This window comes from Phoca vitulina, unplaced genomic scaffold (assembly GCF_004348235.1).
Source record: "Phoca vitulina isolate PV1807 unplaced genomic scaffold, GSC_HSeal_1.0 scaffold84, whole genome shotgun sequence".
Classification (NCBI taxonomy): domain Eukaryota; kingdom Metazoa; phylum Chordata; class Mammalia; order Carnivora; family Phocidae; genus Phoca; species Phoca vitulina.
The window spans coordinates 837,051-855,549 of NW_022589787.1; the positions used below are offsets into that span (position 1 = coordinate 837,051).

The following is an 18,499-nucleotide window of genomic DNA, read 5'->3' on the forward strand; positions in this document are numbered from 1 at the left end:
ATCTGTGATTCAACAGTCTTGCACAATTCACAGCACTCACCATAGCACATACCCTCCCCAATGTCTATCACACAGCCACCCCATCCCTCCCACCCCCCACCACTCCAGCAGGAATTCTTAATCTCAGGAAACAAATTAAGGGTTGCTGGAGTGGACTTTGTGTTTTATCTATTTGATTTTCCTTGATTTTATTTGACCGTTCACATTGATTCTCACTTAGCCCTGGAATATTTTGGTGGATGTTTTCAATGTAATCTAGGTCCTTAAGATACTTGAATATTTCATTTTTCAGTTTGTTGGATGATTTGCTTGTAGAAGTAGTTTATAAACTATTATATTTAGTTCTAAGACACCAAAGATCTTAATGTTATTAAGATCTATAATGTTATTGCTGGGGTTTTACTGTCTTTAATTTTTTCCCATATTGTTACCTTAATTCTGTGTAAGTTGAATGATATTGCTGCCATTTAACTTACATTGTTAAATGAAGATGATCATTCATTTTCCCAAGATAAAAGACTTTGCATTAGTAGAGATGTACTGTCTGCAGGTATTAATTCCTTTACAACTACAGTAGTTGTTGGGAAAGACCTTAACTGGGTTTATGATGAGTTATGATTACAGAGCATGAAGAAGTGAAGCTCAATGTGAGTACTCTGAAGTCCAGCCTAAGAGTCATTCCAGGTACTTGGGACACACGTATTCCGAACATAAGTTCTTAGCCTGTAAATTTCACATTATTTGGAGCAATATTGTGCAGATTAGGGAGAATAGAAGTGTGGGTTTTTCCAGTGAGATAAAGGGAAGTGAATTCTAAATTCCACTGCTGCAGTTTCCTTGTAGAGTATCTTCTATGTTTGTAACATTTGTATATCTCACCTGTCTTTTTCACTATGAATTTCAAGTAATAATTTTGAGAGTAAAGACTTGGTAGCTACTATGCTGGTTTTTTTTTTTTTTTTATATTATCATTCAGGTCCAACCTTATACCTGTTTCCCAAGAGCATGTCCCCAGACTATGAGGCAGCTCCAATTCCCATATGAATAAGAAATAGCTAGTTTATTGTTGAGATATTGCTTTGGTCTGAAATGAGAGTTACACCTTAAGCAGAATGCTAAAGATACATCAGATGGATTACTAGAATTCTGTTAATAAGGTACTGTTTTCTGTATCTTAGCAAGTTGTAGATGGAGATTTAGAAGTTTTGACTGATTCAAGGGGATGAAAGTGACATTTTGCAGTTGTTAATATTGAGCCCTAGAGAGGAACTAATTTGTTAAGTACCATGCATTTTCTTTTGAATCAGGACTTTAATCTCCCATTATTCTTTATTATTTATCTTTACTTGAATGAGTAATGGACCTTTTGTTATCTGTGATTGCCATTCTACAATTAGGTCCTTGTGATTTGCTTATTTTAGTTATGAGGGAGTTGAATAGTAATTAAACAGGTAATAAGGGAAAAACCTATAGAAATGTACCATGGATAGTTGAATACACCAGGATCTTATTCTTAAATAGTTATCTTAATTTGTTAAGGAGTATGTGTGGTGTGTGTGTGTATATAAATAATGTGGGTATTGATACTATGACAACTGATAGTTTATAGGGAAATCTTTTGGGGTCCAGAAAAATTACTTTCCTTTTTTTTTTTTTTTTTTTTTTTAAGGAGCAAGGGGAATAAGTCTTTTCACAGGTATTTCCCTTATTAAGTCTCTGTCCCTGATAGAAATTTTAGAATATTTATAACCTCATATTTGTTTGACCTCTCTCAGTGTTCCTGATTCTTCACAAATAGGGATATGCTGGATGAATTGAGAGAAATGAGCTACCCTTTCTACTAACTTAATTAAATTAGAAACATAACATTTGGATAAGGAAGGAAGGAAATACACATTGGAGTCTGTTGACTTGGTCATTTGATCTTGGATGTTTGGTACAGCCTGGGGTGGTCAGTTATTATTACTGTGAGAAAGCATGCAGTGGTATTTGCTGGCTCAGCCCTGTCCAAATAATCTCATTCTTTTTTATTTAATTTTTTTTATTGTTATGTTAATCCCCATACATTACATCATTAGTTTTAGATATAGTGTTCCATGATTCATTGTTTGTGCATAACACCCAGTGCTCCATGCAGAACGTGCCCTCCTCAATACCCATCACCAGGCTAACCCATCCTCCCAACCCCCTCCCCTCTAGAACCCTCAGTTTGTTTTTCAGAGTCCATCGTCTCTCATGGTTCTTCTCCCCCTCCGATTTCCCCCCCTTCATTCTTCCCCTCCTGCTACATTCTTCTTCTTTTTTTCTTTCTTAACATATATTGCATTCAAATAATCTCATTCTTTTTCCTTTTCTTTTCTTTTTTCTTTTGTTTTCTTTTGTTTTCTTTTGTTTTCTTTTGTTTTCTTTTCTTTTCTTTTCTTTTCTTTTCTTTTCTTTTCTTTTCTTATTTGAGAGAGAGAGAGAGCAAGCACAGCAGTAGGGAGAGAGAGAGAATCTGAAGCAGACTCCGCACGATGTGGGGCTCAATCCTACAACCCTGAGTTTAGGACCTGAGCCGAAACCAAGAGTAGGCTTCTTAGTGGATTGTGTCACCTGGGCGCCCCCTGATAACCCCATTCTTGGGGTGCTGCTTCTTTATAAGTGATCTAAAGAAAATCCTCTATAATAGGAATCCCTGGAAGATGATTAGTTTTTCAGTTTTTATTTTTCTTTTGGGGGCGGGTGGCTTGATGATCAGACTCATTGTTTCTTGAACCTGATGACAGTGCTCATTCCTAAAAGAGAATGTGGGGTTCAGCCAAGCTAATTTATGATAGGAGCGCTTTGTTGAGAGAGTATTAGAAGGAATGAGTTAGCAATAGGTGGTGAGAGGATTGTTGAATGAAAGGAAGGTAAGAAGGAAAAAAGACAAGGGTTAGGTGATTATAGCATATCCTTTGTGTTGTAGAAGTGTGATGGAGACCTGTAAATCGAGAGCAGTGTTAGGATTCTTTCAATTGTTGGAAATAGGAAAGCTCCCCTGTTTGAATATTTTACCAGTCAGGGTAGGTTAGGAGTCAGAATTAACTACCATTTACCCTCTCCTTTTTCGTTAACTTGAGTGTATGGGTCTCAGCCAGCTTTGGAATGTTAGATTCTATGTGCCTTTTCTTGAGATGACTAGGCAGTATTATGTCCTCTTGAAATTACAGTGATTAGTAAGATGTGCTGATCAAATAGCTATTCATTATACAATTTACTGGAATGGGTAGAGTTGTATATTTCTAGGCAACTTAGATTAAATCAAACTTTCTCCAACTTTAGTACACTTTAAGAGTCACCAGGAGGTTGGGGCACCTGGGCAGCTAGAGTTGTTTAGGTGTCTGCCTTCTGCTCAAGACATCATCCCAGGGTCCTGGGGTAAAGCCTCATGTCAGGCTCCCTGCTCAGCAGGGAGTCTGCTGCTTCCTCTGCCTCTCCCCAGCTTGGGCTCTCTCTCTCTCTCTCTCTCGCTCGCTCACTCTCAAATAAATAAATAAAATCTTAAAAAGATAAAAGAGTCAGTAGGAGGGCTTGTGCAGTTTGAGTAAGAGTTTTTGGATCAGCAGTAGGTCTAGGTCTGAGAAGTTGACAGATGCTGATTTCAGCACCGTATGTTGAAAAAAACTGGGTTTTCTTCAGAGAACAAAATGCCAGCATATATTTAAATAATGTACTTCAGTTTATTTTTGATAATGAATCAACTACACAAATTTTCACCAAGTTCACATTCAGTAAAATGACCAATAAACAAAAATTTATAAAAAAAAACATAATTTTTTTTTAAAAGTAGATGTGATCTCAGTGAATAGTGTGATTTCCAGGACATGGTAATTTCTGCATAACAATTCTATGTTTGGGGCAAGGTTTATCTGGTTTTGTTCTATTAGTCACAAAACAACATTACTTGAATTACTTTGCACTTGGGCATATGTTTGTGTTTTTTAAGATTTTATTTTTAAGTAATCTCTACACCCAGTATGAAGCTCAAACTTATAATTATCCCGAGGATCAAGAGTTACACACTCTAGTGATTAAGACAGCCAGGTGCCCTTGTTTTGTTTTATTTTCAGCATCCACTTCTGGATCGTTTTAAGTATTAGGCCAGAAACTGGCAATACCAAAGGATTTCTGGGTGTTGCGTTTGGGATTGAGTCTGTTTTCTGGGGAAATTTCAACCACTGTGTTACAGCTTGGCTGTGAATACTGCGGTGGCTCTATTTGGTTATTGAAATCTAATGCTGTTTTTTAATGATGCTTCTTTATGGGAATAGTCTTACAATGCACTGTCTACTTCTACTTAGAAACAACGAAAATTAGCCTAGGATTTCTCCAGGATTGAAAGTGCTGAAGAATATATAGTTCAAATCAGAGTCACACATCCATGCTATAGCAAATAAGGAACCCACAATTGAAATGAGGGGACTTTTTTTCTGTGGCTTCGAGTGAGTAAAATAAATTACAGAGGATTTTTTAATATTGTAACTTATGATTTCTGAAAATAAGTTATTGAAGTGAAACTGGTTTTCTTATTTTTGAAGGATGACACAACATTTGGGGCATTGTATTTTTCTTAATTTATATTTTATTACCTTCTCTAGTGAGCTTTTTTGGACAATGGCTTTGTATTTTAGATAGATGGGGTCTTTTCTCTTCTTTTTAAAGATTTTATTTATTTGTCAGAGAGAGACAGAGAGAGAGAGAATGAGCACAAGCAGGGGAAGAAACAGGCAGAAGGAGAAGCAGGCTTCCTGCTGAGCAAAGAGCCCGATGCAGGACTCAGTCCCAGGACACTGGGATCATGACCTGAGCCAAAGGCAGACACTTAACCAACTGAGCCACCCAGGTGTCCCAGATGGGGTGTTTTCTCAACTGAGTGAATCATGGCCCTAAGTGATATCAAAGTAACAATAGAAATATTGGCTTCCTCTAAGATTGCTGAAGTCACAATGGAGAAACAATGCATAAAAGGCCTGACTTACCAAAGACTATTTCTATGTCTAAGATTATAACATGGAAGATTTGTAAAAATGGTTACAAGAAGGCATAGACTTATTCTTCCTTTATAGGGAGAACAAAACATTAATAATTGGAATCTAGTAGGAGTTTGGATAGTTAGCAATTTTTGTTATATTGGTATATTGTTAACACAGTTATTGGTGGAATCAATACATAACTGAACAAAAGGCATAACAAATTTCCTTATGGTATAGGCAAAGCTTGGCTTCAATTTAAAGCTCAAATTTCTCATTCTTTGTAATTTTTTGAGTCATGAAACATGGACATTTTATTGTGCCACATTGCTGGGGGCACAGAATTAAGTGATATTATCTTGATGTCAACTTGCCCATTCTGTCATTTAGAGAGTGCCAAATTTTAATTTGGGGCCTTGATGGAAAGGGAAAAGGGTGTTCCTTAAGGTGTCTACTCTTATTGGATATTTCTGTCTGTTTCAGGATAGCTCACAGCAGAATAAATCTTCCATGTTTAAATATTTAAAAAAGCACGTGTTCAGTTGAACTTAGCCCTTTGTGCAAATCCCTTAGAAATCAAGAGAGCATTGTTTAGGATCTGTAACAGTTTACTTGTCAGTAGGTAATAGAGTACTTGGCCCCATAAAAAGATGTGAAAATGTGTCATAATTTAGGTTGGCAGAATATATTGTTTATTTATTTTCTTGTTTTTTGTAATGTATATAAACATCTGTACAACTCTAAAAGAAAAGACTTGGAACAATTGTATTCAAAATGACAAAAACATGTACAGATAATTCAAAGAAGAAAATACAGCCAAGTAAAGTGAAGTGTCTAAAAATAACGTACAAGCATCCTTTAAAAATCACTGACACATTTGGTTATCAGTTTTACATAGATGTAAAAAGGCTATGCCAGCTAGGTCAGGAAGTGGCTGTCATTCATGGACATGAACGGAGCCTAAGAAACATGGACAGGTATTTCATCCAGAAAGTTAGAAAATTTATTGGACAGTAGATGCTGTACAACAAACTCCATTAGATGGTTGTTCTGGAGCTGCCTTTCTAGATTAGTTTTGTTGTTATTGCTGTCTTTTAACTGTATTAAAACTTCTAACTGGTCCCCTTACTTCTAGCTTCAGATTCTCTGTTTCATCTGTCTGCCAGAGCAGTCTTTTGGAAAGATATGACAAACCTCGTTACGTTGCTTCAAAAATCTGCAACTGACATGTTTCAAGAGCGTTAGAAATAAGCAATAATCAGAGAAGAGGACAAAGATTATATAAATTGATAATATTTAGAGCATCTTTGCCACTGACAAAACTGGAAGTTTTCTAGTCACTGAACATTTGGATTCATAAATTTTGTGATGTTCCTTTACTTTTATCCCCTGAATAAGATGCTCCCGATAAGAATCTGGAGAAATTTGTACAGCAAGAAAAAATGTGATTAAAATCCAGGATGATACAGGATAATGTGCAAACCTTTTTTCCATTAACATGAACAGGAAAGGATAGCCTGATTGCCTCTGCATTGATAAAATTGTAGTTTTCAAATTCTTCTGGAGAATCCTTTGCAATTTGACTTACGGACTGCCGTAGAAGTCTAAACCTGACGATGATTTAAGGGGTCATTGACCAGGACCCTCCTGTAGAGATACTCTAGCTCTTATACTCTATTTATTTCATGGTCCAACATGATCAGCACAGCATCCCTCATTCCAGATTATTCCCAAAAATGCAAGTGTGTGAAGGTATCTACTGAATTGAAAATTATTTCAAGTGGATGGCACTTGTAGTATTGGTCTAGTGTGGACAATCTCAAGGAAATATAAGCCAGCCTTCTAGGAATATGTGGAAAGAAGGGGAAGGACAACACATCCTGAATTCATCTAGAAGCTTCACCAACTGCAAAAAAATCACTGACAAAATAAATAGAGATATATACTGTCCTGACATTAATCTTCCTTTCAAATATTTATATTTCATTGGCAGTCTTTGCATTTGGAAAAAATATCTCAATGTTTTTCTTTCTATAGAGTTATCAACTTGCCGTCAAAATATTTACCAGTAAGAGCCCTGCATATGTGACATTTATTGCCTATGTGGTAAACACAAGTATTAGTTTTCTTTTTTTTTTCTTCCCCTACCTGCCATTTTAAAACAGCTAGGAACCTAATCTATTAACTAATTTACTAGACATACATAGCTTAAGAATTTATTTAAACACGTTAGAAAATTGTGTTTGGGTAATGATACTGAAATGGAAATATAAAATACTCAGTAAATGATGAATATGCATGAACTGTTCATTGGATGTTTGGAGGTGAAGAAAATGAAATTCAACATGTAATAGTTTTTTTATTGTATTTTATTCTTAATCTTTTTGGGAATCTAATGCTTAAGCACAGAGGCCTACATTTATAAACAAATCTATTGTTTTTAGATACTTTTAAAAATGGTTGCTGTGATAATAGAGCTGGTTTTGTAGGGAAGTTTCTAAAAACATGTTTGGTAAAACTGCCTCCTGGAAAATATTTTAGAAAAGAATGGGCCATTTTGTAAAGATATCTTTAATTCTGTATTTATTGTTTGAGTGCTTATGGATAGTAAAGAGGAAATGGGCATGGGGAGTGTTTACTATATTAATCAGGAAAGAATGTAAGGCACTAGTTATTTATGTGCATTTTGAGAATATTGTATACGAAATAACCAAATATAACTGCTTTGTGACCGTAAGGCATCGTGATTGCTAAGAAAGCCGTTGCTAACATATGCAGAAGAAATATTTTTAATACGGGACTATAAAAATAGAAGTTACCTCTGAATGATGGACATTTAAAATCATTTGATTGGATTATTGCTGTGGCTTTTTGGAGGGGTTGGAGATTGTTCTGTGTGCAGTTGTCACATAAGAAGTTTTGTTAAGGCTGCTATATGTGGATGTAGATGTTACTCTGTAAATGTTATTTATGTTAATATTTGTATGGTATGAGATTTAATTCTCATGATGGAATTGCTGCGTAAGAGGCCAGCCTCTGTGCATGTTTGGGCTAGGATTTGATGGGCTTTTTTATTTCTCTGTATATAATAGAAAAAAGTACTGTGTTAAAACATCTTATAAAGCATGGTGATGGCCGACATTTAGGGCATTTTAATTGTCAGAATATAATTTTGTTGGTTACTGAGAGGAGTTTCTAGACTGCCTTGTTTGTATTAGACAGATAAAAGAATTTAGAAGTTGGAGAATAGGGAATTTTTGAGGACTATATGTGTATGCATATGTACAGAGATAGTTCTTGAACAGCCAGGCTTTACTCCATGTTCAGATGTTGGGAATCTACATATATTTTATTAATGTAATGTTAAACAGGTGTGGGTTTTTGTTATTGTTTTAATCAGTGGAATTGTTGAATTGCCTCTCAAGATTAATTCCTTTTCAGTAGATATTGTTACAATGTTATATATAATGTAACTTTTTTTGTTGTTGTTTAACATCAGATTCTCTACATGGATAGGCATCACTGTAAATATGTATCACCTTATTAGGATAGACTTTTATTTCCCAAAAGTGATAATATATCTAGCCTCTCTGTGTATGTTCATCAGATCTCTAGGCTCAATTTTTAGGTTGTGGTAAATGTGTAGTGTCTAGTATAATATCTCATTGTTTTATATAAGATTCATCATGGTGGAAATGTCATTGTAACTGTTGGTCTGCCTCTGTTCATGGTTTTCAGATGTTTGTATACAAACAGAAAATACAGTTACTAGATAAATTCTACATGTGGTTAAACATAACAGAAGAGTTTTCATGTCAGTGGAATTTGACATTTAATGATAACTGAATCGTTCTTGTTTTAAAATACTTAACCTCTAATTGTATAGGTGTAGGTGACTATAAGTTTTTATAGAGGTAGTTCAAAATTGTCTGTCAAACCTATGGTTATTAAAGGATGGGCTAATCCAAGAAATGTTTTATATAATGTGTATATAATAGACACAGTTATTATGTTTTCTTAAAGCCAAGGAACTATTATATCAGCATGTTTTGTAAATATATTAATTATATATAGAGTGAAAAATTACCAAAACAGTTGTCAGATTATCTCTTAGTAAATAATTGGGCTGCTGAAGTTCAGGGTATTTTGTTAGATTGTTCTGTGTAAAAGGCGAGAAAGATTTATGCGATCTGAAGAGAAACCAGATTAGATTGTTCTGTGTAAAATAGTTAGGATATATAATAGTTTTTGCTTTAAACTTTTAATCCTTGATTTTATAGGGGTTGCTTTCATGTACGCTTGTATACATGCAGGTGTATTGTATACATGGCTATAAAGTAAGTGTTTATTAAAATTCATAGCAAAGACACACTGTTGGCAAGTAAGTATCACTGGGCTTTAGTTTGTTCTTCGTGTCCTTTTGTGGTTCGTGATACAGGGAGTTTCAGTTTGAGCTTTAGTTGCTGAAGATATTGTTAGATTGCTACTTAAGTTATAGACCGATGTTAGTTTTTGTTTCAGAACATCTGCATAGGATTTGCTGATAGGCACATATTTTCTGAATACCAATCTGAGAGACAATGTAAAAACATTTTATTTTGGCGAGCTGAATCACTATACCATGTCTATTTGGGATGTATTTGGTGATGGAGATTATTATTATTTTTTTGGATATAGAACAGTGTCATTTTAGAAAACACTTGGATATATAATTTCTATCAATTTTGGAAATATATTTTCATATGAAACGTTAAAGGTGGAAGCATTGAGTATAGATAGAGTGAGCATCTTCATGAGTTAGGCTTGATTTTGATTTTCTTTTAATTTTTGTGTCTTTTTTTAAGGTTTTATTTAAATTTCAGTTAGTTAACATACAGTGTAATAATAGTTTCAGGTGTACAATATAGTGATTCAGCACTTCCATACAACACATAGTACTCATCACAAGAGCACTCCTTAATATCCATCACTTGGTTAATCTATGTCCCCACGCACCTCCCCTCTGGTAACCCTCAGTTTCTTTTATAGTTAAGAGTCTGTTTCTTGGTTTGCCTCTTTCTTTCTCTCCCTTTGTTTTATTGAGATTTTTTTAGTTAGACATTTTTGTTAAAGTACAGGGATTATTGCCATTCATATTTTTAAATATGAAACTTGAATAATTTCTTATTTCGATATAAATTTTTGATGTTAAATGTTGAGAACAGAGCAGGGAAGCATTTCACTGGCTTATATAACATCTTAATTTCCTAGGTATGTAGAAATACCCCCTCCACACATACGCACACACACACACACACACACACAGCATGCATACACACACACACACACAGCATGCATACACACACAGAGTAAATCTATTAACATTGGACAACTATGACAAAAATTAATATATTACCAATAGAAGTGTTACAAGACTACTCCTATGTTTTCACTTGGTGTGTGTGGGGTTGTTATTAGGTAGTTGTGCACATGTGATCAGATCTTTGTTTTTATAACATAACTTGATAGATGTGCAGACATTTCTGTTATGTATTTGAATATATTTCACCTAAAATTAGAGCACATAAACTTTTTTTAAATGCTTGTAGATGTGAAATGGTAAAATAAGCTTCTATTGTTAGTATAATTTCTAGAATGCTGTGTATGTAATTATTTATAAAACACTTGTTATTTCTAGATATATAGCCATTGCTGACAAACATACTTTTAAATATCATACTTTTTAAAATCAATATAGTAATTAGTTTCTCTGCATGTTCAGTGGTTTGTTGTGAGGGCTATGGATGGAGGGAGTGGTGTATGTTTTCCAATCTCATCTATAATGTATGATTCTTTTGCTTCTTAACTATTCTTTTTGGTTTAAAGAAATTGTGAACATCATGTATATGTTGCAGTCATCCTATTGATAAACTATAAGTTTGACATGTTTAATATTTGCAAATTATTCTAAGAATTCTATATGGGTGGCTCTTTGTGGTTTGTTAAACAGTGGTATTTGTAATTATAACATTTGACTTGGGAAATATATAGAGTTGTTGAACATGATAGAGGGTAGAAACAGTATTCTTTTGATACTGTTCACCTTTGTATAGGATTATATGGATTGCTGGGATTGTTAAAGACAAATGACTTGAAAATTGAGTTAAAAGATTCTGAGCTATATTTTTGTTAACATTTGTGTGTGTTTATACACACGCACATACATGTATATAGTCAGGGAGAATAGAGTGGTTAAAAGTTTTGTCTCACAATTTCATTTAGAAGAAAAATTAGACTGCAATAATTAAATTGTACCCATTTTATATAAACATATTTCTGCCTACTTAAGGGACATGTAGGTATATCTTATTTTCTCAGATATACTTACGTTGATGAAATTCACTTTTCTAAAGAACATTTTATAGAATCTAAATTACAAAACTCTATGTTCATCTGTTATATGGCAGTATGACAACTTTGTAAATAATGGGCAAGTGAAATATTTTTAAACATTTAATATTTCTAGATGTATTGAGTGTCACAGTATAATATAAATGTTTTCATTGTAAATGTGTTAGGATTATTGTATTTTAAAATCAGCATGGCAGAGAAATTGATCATTGATATGCAGGCTCTTGGAGCTGTGCAACATTTATATTAATTTGGTTGTTAAGAGGAGAAATAGAAAAGACTGTGCATTACCCCATTCTCATAGTATAATAGTATGCCATTGTATAAGTACAAATTGTATATTAAAAAACTTGCACCATGTAAATTCATTTGGTGTTTCTGAATGTATCATAATGTATTTCATTAGGAGCTTCCTGATACATATATATATGTGTGTGTGTGTGTATATCTTTTATTTTTATGTTAAGACTATTTTTTAGAGCAGATTTAGGTTCACAGCAAAATTGAGGGCAACGTACAGAGATTTGCCATACAGCTCCTGCCCAACACATATATAATCCCCATCATTATCCACTCCGTACATGTATAATCACCCCCATTATCAACATCCCTTATTAGACTGGTACATTTGTTACTACTGATGAATTTTCATTGACATATTATAACCCGAAGTCCATGGTTTATTTTGGTTAACTCTTGGTGTTGTACATTTTGTTAAGTTTGGACAGATGTATAATGACCTGTGTCCATCATGGTATTATACAGACTATTTTACTTGTCCTAAAAATTCTCTGTGCTCCACCTAGTCACCCCTCCCTCATATTTATTTTTATGGTTGTTGTTTACATTGGAGATATAAATGACTTTCTTAGAGAGATTTTATACTACCTCTTGGAACAATACACAGTTCTGTATGTGTTCCTTTGGTTGCATGACAATATTCAAGACAACTTTGTAAATAATAGATGCAATTTTTTTAATTTTTAACATCTAGTCTTTCTAGATGTGTAGAGTCTCACAAAGTATAATTTTGTAAATAATTCATTGTAAACTTTATCATAGTCATTATTATCAAGTATTGTAATAGCATTGCAATTCATAACAATTTTAGGTTTCTTGAGCTATACATATTTTGGTATCTGTTTATTGAGTTGTTAGGGGGAGAACGTTAAAAGGGTGTACTTCCCCTCTTGCATACTCTAAAAGAAAATTTTACATTTTAATCACTGTTTAGTTCTTGTATTTATTATACACTATTATACATTAAAAATCCTAAGTCAGTATTTTATAGCTGTATTGCTGAAAGGGCATTATGTGTTTTAATCATAGGAAATATGTTATATAAGAAATTTTATTCTCCCTCCTCAAACAATTCAGTTTCGTATTTAACTGGACAGCATGACAACATTCAAGAGAACTTTGTAAATAACAGATGAATATATTTATAAATACCTAATTTTTCCAGATGCACAAAATTTCACAACATATACATTTATAAATATTTCTTTGTCAAATACCATAAATTGTTTTTTCTAAATATTTTGTCAGTGTAATAAGTAATTAATAATTGTTCTTTAGTGTTATGTACCATTTTGATGTTTGTTAGGTGGGTTTTTGGGCAGAGGGATAGACCGATCACTTCCTTTTTCTACAGATTGTTACGTTCTCATGTAGAAGAAAAGATTAGATTTTATACTTACAAAACGAATGAAAATACCCAGGATGTATTTTATCCTTGAAAGAAGAAGGAAGACATGAGAAAGGGAATTGTTTAAAATCACAGATATGTTCATTGTTAAAAGATACTTGTATTGCTAGGTAATTGTTATTTTACTATGTTATAAAGATCTACTTATAGCAAATTTATATGTGTATATGCATATACATATATAATATAAATGTTAAGCACCTGTATACAGTAAAGTTAGTTTTAGGAGCATAAATCTGATGGTCTTCTCATTCTCATTTATTAGCTTATTGCTTTGCATTTTATTTTTTTGAAAATTATGGAAATAGTATTTCGAGTCTAAGCTTAAACATTTTATAATCCCACTTCATGGTATATCTAAATGTATGTTATTTTTAATATAAAATTGTTAAGTAGCTCCATATGTGTTTGTTTTCTGTTACCATGTATATATACATCTAAATGAAAATAGAATTTCTGTGATTATGAATATTTATTTTATTATTCTAAGAGCTTTTTGAAAATGTCCAGTGTGTAATTATATTTGTATGTTATGCAGTAGTCAAACAAATGTCAAAAGTGTTCCATCTTAGTAGCCTGTAATAAATTATGGAAATTGCTTAGAAAGAAATAAAAAGTATAAACGAAGATATAAATTAGTATATTTTTTGAACAGCAGTTTGGCAATAATAGTTGAAATTCAAGTGTGTAAACAGTTGAAGTGGTATAACTTGCTGCTGGGATTTTATCTATTCCAAGTCTCAAATTTATAATGAAGAAAGTATGTTATATATTGAGTATCAAATAATATTGATTCCTGATCAAATAATTGAGCATCTGAAATATATATCCATAAAAGATCATAATGGTTGTATCTCTCATCATATGAATATAATTTAAACACTGGAAGACATTCTGATGTGAAAGGGTGTTTTAAGTGGATATTTTAAATTATTTCATTTTTTGAACAAATATCAACTAATAGTGTGTTTACAGAGTTGTGTCCATATGTCTCTTGTTGTTCTAATGGAAATGGTAATATTTACTATTCCTGAGGAATGTAATTATCCTGACATGATTATAGAGTTAAGTAATGCTTACTCATCAGTGTTATTATACTGGTGATTATTTTAGCATTCTTAAGATTTTTGTACATGTGTAAGTTAAATGGTAAAACATTGTTAGTTATCTGTATATTGCTACATGACCATCTGAAATGAATATATGAATTGCTGAATAGAAAGTTGTCTTGAAGATCATACAGCAAAACTTTAACATTACTGTGTAGAGAGTTGGGAATGGAAGGACTGCATCTGCTTTCTGCATTGAAATTTTAAAGATATTTCAAAAGGAACATTAAAACAACAAAAGGGAATTTTAAAGATACAACCAAGTTGTGCGTCTCTGTATTCTTGCCTGTTGACATCTTGGGAGTATTGGGCTGTTATATCCAGTTTTGTATTCCCAGTGGCCATTCTGAATAGTGTGTCAGTGATCACGAAGAACGTGTGATTTAGAGACTCTAGTACAGCAGAGAGTTATACACACTGAAACAGTACTGAGGGATCCAAGAAAAGAGTATGGGAGAAGATGGGATTTGAGGTAGGTGCTAAACAATTATATTTGGGTTTACAATCACATGAATGATTAAAATAAGTCATTGAAACTTTCTGTAAAGGGTAAATTTTCATAATGCATTGCCATATTTGTGGTTACTGACTAGATCACGTTGTTTGAGGGAGAGTATTATAATAAGTTACTCTTAATTAATGGGAGTAATTGGAGAATGGATTCTTTACTTTCTTATATGGTAGTTGAGTCTGTCAGAAGGATTTCAAGTAGGTCTTTACGTTTTTTAATATTCAGAAATGAGAAACATTTCAATAAATTTGTGTTAAACGTTCACTGATAAGGTAAGAAAATTTTTAAAAAGTTAATTGTGCTGTTAACTGCTGGTTTATCTCCATTTGCTATTCCTGATAATTCTGAAGTCATCCTAACTTGTGTGTCCTGGTGTCTCATTTGTAACTGGCTACATTGTATACTTAATTATCAGATGTACATGATGAAAAGAAGAGATTTATAGATAACCTGAGGACAGCTGACATCAGGAACATTCCTCATGCTATGGACTTCCTTAATTTAAAAGTCTTATCTGGGAACCACAGGTAAGAAGGTACTGGATCAAGAAGTGCTGTTTTAGGACAAGTCTTTGTCTAGGCTCAGGAAAATGTCACTGGTGCACACTTTGGAATATTCAACCATGTCTGAGAATTAGAAAATTAATTCTTTCCAAAGATAATTTTACTGAAATAGAGATGTGGAGTATATGTAGAATGTAGGAGATTATTTGTGTATTCTTTCAGTTAATTACCTTATTTATAATCAAATATCATAACATAAGTAGTGTTATAAATAAAGTGATCAATTGTTCATTAGCTGGGCAGAAAGAATTTTTGCAGGTAAATTTTATAGTGTGATAAAGGGAGAAGTTCATGGAAACTGAACAAAAAGGGGAACCCTCTTGGACTGTTGGTGGGTTGGACTGTTGGTGGGAATGCAAACGGGTGCAGCCACTGTGGAAAAGTGTGTGGAGCTTCCTCAGAAAGTTAAAAATATGATTCAGCAATTGAACCATGAGGCATTTATGTAGAGAATACAAAAATACTAATCCAGAAGGATACATGCACCCCAGTATTTATAGCAGCATTATCTACAACAGCCAAACTATGAAAATAGCCCAAGTGTCCATCAGCTGATGAATGGATAAGGAAGAAGTGTTAAATAAACAATGGAATGTTAATCAGCCATAAAATAAGAATGAGACCTTGCCATTTGCAGTGAGGTGGATTGCAGTCATATATTTGTCAATAAAGAAAGACAAATACCATATGATCTCACTCATGTGGAATTTAAGAAACAAACTAGCAAAGGGAAGAAAGAGACAGAGGCAAATCAAGAAACAGAGTCTTAAGTAAAGAGAACAAACTGACGGTTACCAGGGGGAAGTAGGTAGGAGGAATGGATGAAATAGGTGATGGGGATTATGGAGGGCACTTGTGATGAGCAAGGGGTGTTGTATGGAAGCGTTGAATCACTAAATGGTACATCTGAAATTAGTAGTACACTGTATGTTACTAACTGGAATTTAAATAAAAACTTAATATTGGTAAAGTAATGGCTGATGTTGGAGAGTTACATCAGCTATGGGATTGATTAATGAGGTATTGTTTCTAAGCATTAAAAGAAATTTATAACAAAGTTCAAGATGAGCTTCCACTTACCTGCTGCTTTAGCTATTCTAGAACAATGGTGTATATCTTACCTTACTGTGTTTCTTTTTTCTTCCTATCAGGAGATGATAGTTCCATGAAAACACACTTCTGCCCTCTTTGTTTGTAATTGCAAGAATTGGTATCACCAGACCTCTCATTGACAGTATTATTTATTCAAGTGTTCTTCACCTCCGATATCTGGTCCCAGGAATACCCCTTGGCGAAATTATTGTAAGAACAGGTAAGTGCTCGTTTGATTCAGGGAGGGACACTTTGGTTAGACAGGAGTTAATATTATGACTCTTTTTTAAGATTAATGAATTTTTGGTGGCAGCTAATGGGGAATGAGATCTGTTCAGGTTACATATTGCTGAGTAATAAGTAATCCTGAAACTTGGTGGCATAAAGCATCTATTGTGTTGTTATTTAATGAATTCTGTGTGTGAAGATTTCTGACAGTGCCAGAATGTGGAATCAGGTGGGAAGAACCAGTGTTAACAGTGATTCAAACAGCTAAGGGCTGGAGTCATCTGGACCCTCCTTCACACATATGTTTCGTACTTGGTTTGGGATGACTTGGAAGGCTGGGCTTAGATTAGAGCACCTTTACACAAGTTTACCTGGAGGAAGTATCATAAAAATGAGTGTTAGAAGAGAGCCTTGGGAAAGTGGCATGTGGCCTTTATGAACGAAAATTAGAAGTCCTGTAATACCAATTCTGCCATATTTTGTTGGCTAACATTGTTATATGACCACCCAGAATTCTAGTAGAGATTCCATCTCATGGTGGGGTAGGGCCAAGGTAACTGCTGACTTATAGTTTCATATAAGACCAGATAAAAGAAGGCACAGTAGTTAAGACCTACAGCTGTGGAACTTTAGAATTTTATTTTATTTTTTTAATTTTGGGATCCATTCACAATATTCCTATCAAATCATATATCTGTCTTTATGAGTTCAATTAATTAATTTTGAGAATCTCACTTCTCACATTTTGAATTTCTTGCAGATATTTTTCAACAAACATCTTACACATTGTCTGGCATAGAGTAAAGTTTTACTGAATTGTTTTGTGACTTTGGGAATAAATTATGCAAAAGATAAGAAGTTGGAGAAAGAAAAAAAATGACATTTTTGGGATTAAGTGAGTTAGAGGAATGCAAAAGAGGGAAGAGCCCAGGTGCGCTAAGGTGATGCTGAAATATGTAATCTTCGAAGTAACTAAAACAGTGAACTATAGAAAGTGTGGAAGGGAGCAGTTGTTAAGGAAACCATTGATGTTATAGCAAATAGTGTATCCCAGCTCCTGATGGATCAGGAGTTTTAGGATTCTCATTTTTCTTTCTTTTCCCACTGTACCCCTTTAGAAGGTTAATTCATGGGATATAAGGCCAAGCGTGAATGCAGACAAATTCCTTAGACATTGTTTTTCAGAGAGCCTTGGCTGCCTACCTGTTAATCCCAGAATAACCTTAAAGGTGAAGACTTTAATAATAAAGTTTTTTTTTTCCTTAGGATTAATCATTACTAAATAGAAGATTAAGGACTTCTTGGGGGAAGTGCCTACTCAACAATTTTGTGGTAGCCAGCTGGAATAATGGGTTAAGATCTAAATCTGTTCTGAAGTTCCATTGTAGCATCTGTATCTTTAGCATAGTTACCATTTTTCTCATCAAATGGACTGAGGTCCTTTTGTTATTTTTTTGGAACTTTTTGGCATTGCTGTCCTGTTTCTTGTACAGAAATGAATATAGATGACATGAAATATTTCTGTATGTGAATAAGCAATCTAGAGATACAAGCAACCATTCAAATACATAGTTGAACAGAGACATGAGAATTATCAAGGTATGAGAAGAAAGAACTGGGTTTTTTTAAAGTTAACATGCAATGGTACGTTAGCTTCAGGTGTATCAATTAGTGAATAGTGATAATGAATCGAAATTCTGTGCATTATGCAATGGTCCACACAATAAGTGTAGTTACCATCTCTAGCCTTATTAGAAATTCAAAAAGTAATTCTGATCCATCTATTATTTCTTTACAGTTAAATGGCTGTTGCATTTCATTGTACATAATTTTATTAGCTCCTACTGATAATTGTGTAAAAGTGTTGTTTCTAACTTTTACCCATTTCCTAATGTATCCTCTCA

At 33.6% G+C, this 18,499-nt stretch overlaps 1 protein-coding gene and 2 non-coding genes across 7 annotated transcripts in view; all 3 read left to right on the forward strand.

Moving 5' to 3' along the window:
• The window catches only part of SNRPN (small nuclear ribonucleoprotein polypeptide N), a 29,610-nt gene extending 18,685 nt beyond the window's left edge, over positions 1-10,925 (forward strand). For 3 of the 5 annotated variants that reach the window (XR_004298205.1, XR_004298202.1, XR_004298204.1), the window contains one exon: positions 6,130-10,925. The gene's annotated coding sequence lies outside the window, so the exon portion shown is untranslated. Of the gene's footprint in view, positions 1-4,325; positions 4,467-6,129 lie in introns of all 5 variants that reach the window. The other 2 variants (XR_004298201.1, XR_004298203.1) reach the window with 1 other exon arrangement.
• Positions 599-665, forward strand: LOC116626222. Its single transcript, XR_004298214.1, has one exon. It is a non-coding gene; the product is annotated as a small nucleolar RNA SNORD64 (small nucleolar RNA).
• LOC116626223 lies at positions 2,728-2,797 on the forward strand. The gene has a single exon (XR_004298215.1). It is a non-coding gene; the product is annotated as a small nucleolar RNA SNORD108 (small nucleolar RNA).
• Positions 10,926-18,499: the final 7,574 nt, after the last annotated feature.